Source organism: Marmota flaviventris, chromosome 5, assembly GCF_047511675.1.
Source record: "Marmota flaviventris isolate mMarFla1 chromosome 5, mMarFla1.hap1, whole genome shotgun sequence".
NCBI lineage: Eukaryota > Metazoa > Chordata > Mammalia > Rodentia > Sciuridae > Marmota > Marmota flaviventris.
The window spans coordinates 110310991-110317909 of record NC_092502.1 but is presented as its reverse complement, the minus strand read 5'-3'; the positions used below and the strand labels follow the sequence as shown (position 1 = coordinate 110317909).

The 6919-nt window shown below is 42.2% G+C and overlaps 1 pseudogene; it reads left to right on the top strand.

Moving 5' to 3' along the window:
- Positions 1-3321: 3321 nt before the first annotated feature.
- Positions 3322-4944, top strand: LOC139705913 (homeobox protein TGIF2 pseudogene; annotated as a pseudogene).
- Positions 4945-6919: the final 1975 nt, after the last annotated feature.

Sequence of the window (6919 nt, the reverse complement as noted above, 5' to 3'; positions counted from 1 at the left end):
TGTGCCAAACCATAGTTCAATCCTCAGTATGGCAACAAATAAAATAAGGTAGATTTGATGGATAAATACAGCTTTTTAAAAATCATTCTATGGGCCTGGGGATATAGGTAAGTTGGTAGACTGCCTGCTTCACTCACACGAGGCCCTGCTGTTCAATCCCCAGCACCACCAAAAGAAAAAAAAAAAGTAAAACTTGCTATGAATGTAAACATCATCAATTAAAACAAAAAGCAGTGCTGGGCTGGGGTTGTGTCTCAGCTGTAGAGCACTTGCTTAGAAGGTGTGAGGCACTGGGTTTGATTCTTAGCACCACATATAAGATAAAATAAAGTTTCATCAGCAACTACAAAATACATTAAGTTTTTTTAAAAAAGGAATTTGCTTACAAAATTATATTCTACATAATTTTTAAAAGGATACAGTAAAGATCCTTGGTAAGCATCTACCAGGTAACTCTTCCAGGCCATTGCAGACCTGGCCCTGTAAGAATCTGTAAGTTAATAATTCAATCAGTTGCCATTATTCAGTCAATAAATACTCAGCAAATGTGTATGTGCACAGAGCTTTAATATGTTGTAAGAGAGACAAATATGAGTGATAATTTAAAAATTTTTATAGTTATAGATGGACAGCATGACTTTATTTTATTTATTTATTTTTATGTTGTGCTGAGTTGATCGAACCCAGTGCCTCACACAGGTTAGGCAAGTTCTCTGCCACTGAGCTCCAGCCCCAGCCTGAGTAATAAATTTTTGACTGTCAAGGAACTTAATCTTAATAGTAGCTGAGACCCAACATAAACAACCAAAATTACCCTAAAGGCAAAATGACACAGGAAAAGCACAAAACAGATGCAATGGGAGACAGAGGAAGAAGAAAATGACAGTTGACAAGACACAATCACAAAATAAGAGGACCAGAATGAGAAGACAACCCATTCACCCTTGGCACTGGGATATCAGCACCACACTCAAACCAAGGTGAGGAGCTCAGAGCACCTCAGCTAAGAGCTAAGTTCTGTCTTCCACTTAAATCACCTGCCACCTTCATCCTCAGGCTCTTGAAGAGTTTTAGGGGTAAATTAATTGAGATAAGCCATACACTTGCTAATTTCAGGTATCGTGAGTTTATAAGGAAATATTTTTATGTATTTTAATTTGATTGATGCATTTTATTTCTCATCATTTCAGCCAATAGGCCTAATAGCATGCCCAGTGTACTTTAAGGAGCTGGCCAAGGACAAGCAGACAGTTGTGATGTATGGAAGACTAGCATTGGAGCAATACAGCCTGGCCACCAATTTGGGGGAAACAGAAAAATAAACGTTTTCCTTCTAGGGACTCTATCTCAATTAAGTTGTTTAAGTGCCCAGGGGACCAAGAGAAAAAAGCAGCAACAATGACAGACAGTAGCTATGGCTATTGATAAGCCATGAATCTCATCCAGAGTATATGCAGACATGCAGCAGGGACCAGTGTTACTAGCACACTCTTTGTTCTCTACCCTGTTTACCCAAGTGTTTTAAATGAGATAAATCTTTTTCTGCTCAATTTCAGACACTGCTGCAAAATTCCTCTATCCTTGGAGCGCAATTGCATGTTCAAAAGGAAGATGCAGCTGGGTGTGGTGTAATCCCAGCGTCTCAGGGGTCTGAGGCAGTAGGATTGCAAGTTCAAAGCCAACCTCAGCAAAAGTGAGGTGCTAAGCAATTCAGTGAGATCTTGTTTCAAAATAAAATACACTAGGACTGGAAATAGGCCGAGTGCCCCTGAGTTCAGTCTCTGGTCCCCCCTCCAAAAGGAAAATGCAAATGGAATTGACAATCACCAAAATCATTAAAGCCAATGGGTCAAGATGACTAATGTTCTCTTACATAGAAGCAGCAGCAGGGATTAGCAAATCAGTATATCAAGAAATCAACTGTGTAAAAAGAACAGAGAATCTCCTTTTGTCTCATTTCATGCTTGCATTATTGCTCATTCTATTTTCTTTAAGAGACTCAAGAACTCTCTTATCATTTTTCCAATGGTGTGTGCATTCTGTGGCAGAATATCAGGACTAAAATCATTTTCTTTCTTTTTTTAATTTATTTTTAGTTGTTGATAGACCTTTGTTTTATTTATTTATATGCGGTGCTGAAAACTGAACTCAGTGCCTCACACATGCCAGACAAGTTGACTACCACTGATCCCCAGCCCCAGCCCCTGAGATCATTTTATTATATGTGTAATACTAAATGGAATGTCAACTGTATCAATTTATTAAAGGGGAAGTTTTCTGTTTTAATGTACAAAATTAAATTCAACAAAACATTCACAAAGCACCAGATAAGCATTGGGAATTCAGGACCCTTGACAGTTTTCCCCACTTCTCAAGCACTAACAATTTATTCTCCTTAGCAAGCAGGCTGATCTCTTCCCCAAGCTAGTAAGAAAGTGGTATATTTCATCTGTAGGTAACTCATTTGCAACAAAGATAGCCCACTCATTTCTATTGCAGCTTAACTTGCCACTAAAATAGACACAGACGTACCATTGTTTACAAGTGCTGCTTCCTTGGAAGGCTGTTAGACAATTGAATTGTTTCCTCCCTGAATTACATTATAATTTCATCAATGAGTTCAATGATCATTTTTGAAATGACAACAATTGGGGGTTTTAATTTTTAAATTTTATCTATGTATTTGTTTATTTGCAATACTGGGAATTGAACCTAGGGCCTTGTGCTTGCTTGCTAGGCAAGCACTGTATCACTGAGCTATACTCACAGCCCTATTTTCAAAATTTTTGACTTTTAAAATGCTCTTGCATTCCTCAGAAAAATTGGAATGGAACTAGCATTTGGCCTTGTTATCCCACTCCACGCTATATACCCAAAGGACTAAAAATCAGCATTATACAATGACACAGCCACATCAATGTTTATAGCAGCTCAATTTACAACAGTTAGGTTATGGAACCAACCTATCCTTCAACAGATGAATGGATAAAGGAAATGTAGTATACATACACAATGGAATATTCTCAGAAGAATGAAATTATGGTAAATGGATGACTCTGTAGACTATCATGCTAAGTAAAATAAAGCCAGTTCTAAAAAACCAAAAGTCAAATGTTCTCTCTGATATGCAGATCTAACAATGGGAGCAGCTATGGAAGTTCAGTGGATTATACAAAGGAGAATGAAAGGAAGGGGGGATGAGAATAGAAAAGTCAACAGAATGAATTGGACATGACTTTCCTAGGTGCATAAATGAATACATGACCAGTGAAACTCCATATCATGTATAACCCACAAAAATGGGATTCTGATTAGTATAAGATGTACTCCATGTAAGTAAAATATGTCAAAATGCATCTACCATTATGTATATCTAAAAGAACAAATTTTAAAAAGAGGAGAAAAAATAAAAAAGTAAAATGCTGTTGCATTAATTTGCATACTTATTTAGAGGTGATTATATATGTGTATGCAATTTTCTGATTACTAAGAAGTACATAAAATAAGTATGGACATGCTAGGTGGGCACCAAGGCATATGCCTGTAATCTCAGCAAGTTGAGAGGCTGAGGCAAGAGGATTGTAAGTTTTAGGCCAGCCTTAGCACCTTGATGAGCTCCTGTTTCAAAACAAAACATTTTTAAAAAGGGGCTAAGAATGAAGCTTAGTGGTAAAGCACCCCTGGGTTCAATTCCCAATACTGGGTTGGGGTCACAGAAATAAAAGAAATACTCAAAACAAAAAAAAAATGTAAATAATAATATTTTTTTTTCCTTCAACAGCCCAAAATCTAATTATAGAAAGCCAGACATTCAGACTTTAAGCAGTTGATAAACAAGGCAGAAGAAATGATTGAGTGCAGACAATTTACCACACTCAGTTAATGGCTTAAAACAGCATGGATGTATTCTCTTAAAGCTCAGGAGGTTAGGGCTGGGGTTGTGACTCAACAGTAGAGCACTCACCTAGCATGTCCAAGGCCCTGGGTTCAATCCTCAGCATCACATAAAAACAAATAAATAAAATAAAAAGGTATTGTGTCCAACTATAACTAAAAAATAAATATTAAAAAAAAAAAAATAGTTAAGGATATTAGACCTGTGAGCTGTCAGGCCTGGTCGATATGTGTGCAACCCTGGTTCCCCTGTCCCACCCAGAATGCCCAGATGAGGCCAAATGGGTCTAAAAGCCACCAGGAAAACCTCATCTAAGACCCTGTCTAGCTCCTAGGCACCATGTCGGACATGATCTGGGTGGGGACCAAGGCCTTCTCTCCCTGGCTGGCAAGAGGAAGTGCACAGGGAACATGCCCAATGGCTCTTTGAAGATCCTCTGGGACTGGCTGTACTTGCACTACTACAAGCCCTGCCCCTCAATTCAGAAGCTGAGCCTTTCTGGTTAGACCAACTTTTTTTTTTTTGCTGCACATATGTGATTGGTTCATCAACCTCTGGCGGTGTCTTCCCCAGACACGCTTTGGCAGGATGGCAAAGTCCCTAATCAGTTTAGCATTTCCTGTCATGGTGCTAAACCCTGGAAAGTGGCCCTGCCAGGTGGTAATAGCTGCTTACTGTAACAGTGCTGACTGTATCAGTACCAGGTCCATCAGTGTGCTCATTGTCTGTGTGCTCCACACTTGCCCTCCTGACCAGGGCTGAGGCTGGGAACTCCACAGGTGGACTCATCAACACACCACAGTTGATAAACTAGGCAGAAGAAATGATTGAGTGCAGACAGTACCCTCACAGGTAGGAATTAGAGTCAATTGAAAGAACTAGGTCTTCATCAGGAGCAGCAGGACCTGGCACCCTAGATCCTACACATTCCAATCACTTTAGTTTTTGAGAACCCCAAGAAGGCATCAGCCAACAAGGGTGCTCAAGGCTCAAGCCAGCTGTTCTGGGTTCCTGGTTCACTTCCCTTTTATACAGAGGGTCTTCTATAGATCACTGCCAAGCACCAGGACCATCTTCTCTGTCCAGAGGTCTTCCGCAGGATGGTGTAAGCTGGCATCACTGCATTGTGACAGGGACTGCTCTGCTAACTCTGCCAAGTCTCCAGGCCTCCTCAGTGATGAGACAAAAGATCCATAGAAAGGAACAGCCTCAGGCTGGGGTTGTGGCTCAGAGTAGAACACTTGCCTAGCATGTGTGAGGCACTGGGTTCGATTCTCGACACCACATATAAATAAACAAAATAAAGGTCCAAAAAAAAAAAAAAAAAAACAAAACAAAACAAAAAACACCAATCTTGTAAAAAAGAAAAGAAAAGAATTGCTAACTCTAATCAGAGGCAAACAGAAAAGGGAATACAGAGAAATTTGGGGAGGACACTATTCAATCCCCTGTATTCATCAATACCTTTCTAATCAATGAGGTGGTATCATGGAGGGAAGGGAGGTCCAGCCACAAGCCTTCAGGCCACAACAGGAAGCCCAGGTCAAAATGCCTCAAAGAGGGCTCACAAGAACCCCCTCCCTTCCCTCAAACAGAGGCCTGCCTCAGGGGCATAACACAAGGGCTACAAGGGGAGATGCCTGCCTCTGTAATCCATAGCCCAAAGTCCCTGACACACAGCAAGTGATGAGGAGTTTCCAACCACTCAGAATAGCTCCACACAGAAACTTCTGTGGGTCCTGAGGGATGTGGGCTGCTGATAAGTAGAGATGGCTGAGAAGCTGGTTCTCTTTCTCAGGACAAGTACAACAAAGGTTCGGTTATAAATGGCCAGAAAGCATATTTGACAAGACAGGGCTATTGATCAGGAAATAATGCTCTGGTGGAAGCAGCACTCTTTTCAATGAGTAATTAAGATGGTATCACTTGATAACTACTCCAGGGATCATCCCTCTTTCTGCTCAGTGTCATTAATCTGGTGTCATGGCAACAGGCTGGCCTTGAGTTCTCCCTCTGGACCTTTCTTGTGCTAATGTGGCGATCTCCTGCCTCTGCACTGGTGTGTACATCCTTGCAGTTCTTGTTCCCTTAGCAGCAGCAGCAGCAGCAGCAGCAGCAGCAGCAGCAGCAGCAGCACTGGGGTGCTGCAGTCTGGCTGGGCACAATCAGGAGCCACTTGTCAAAAGAAACTAACTTTATTTTTAGAACCAAACACGCCAAACAAACAGCATCTCAGGAAAAACCCCTCAGAGCCTCAACTGCCACCACCGGCTTTCCACATGCCTGTCTCTCCCCCCACAAGCTTCTCTCCACCTTCCACAATCCTCCTGCTCTTGAGGCCGATTGGCTGGGTCACGTGGGCAGAGCCAAAAAGTCCCCCAATGAGCAGCTCCGTGGTCTGAAAGGGCAGGGAAACAGTCCAATGAGCATCACTGCAGAGGAGCCAATCAGCTAGATGTTGCTGGGGCCGAGGAGCCAATCAGCTAGATGTTGCTGGGGCCGCTGTGAGCCAATCATCAGCCGGCAGCTGGATTGCTGGCAGCTGGAAGTTTGCTGGGGCCCCTTCGGCTGTGGCTCTCAACATCTCCCCCTCTCTGTTTAAACAACAAGCATGTGGCTTAGGGACCGTGCCTGTTAGGCAGTCCAATTCAACATATGGTCCTTACCCGTCATCGGATGAACTGACCTCTAGGCGTCAGCCTCCTGTCTTAGGTTGGTACCACTGCAATTGGATCATACCCGTCACTGACTACCGGTCCAGCATACAGCTATACTTGTGGATAGGCCTTTGCACCAGTGGGGGGGTGAGGTTCTTTGCCTCACCTCTGTTGGCCCCCAAATTTTAGACCATCACTAGTAGAGGAGGATGCAAAATGCCATGACATTAAGCCAATTGAGGGCTCCTTTGAAAAATTGTACCACAGGTGACATCATCAGCAAAAATACCCCAACACTACCACAAGTCGCTGCACCAACAGATAGTTCAAAATGCATACAGGTGAGCTCACAATGTGTCCAGGCAAG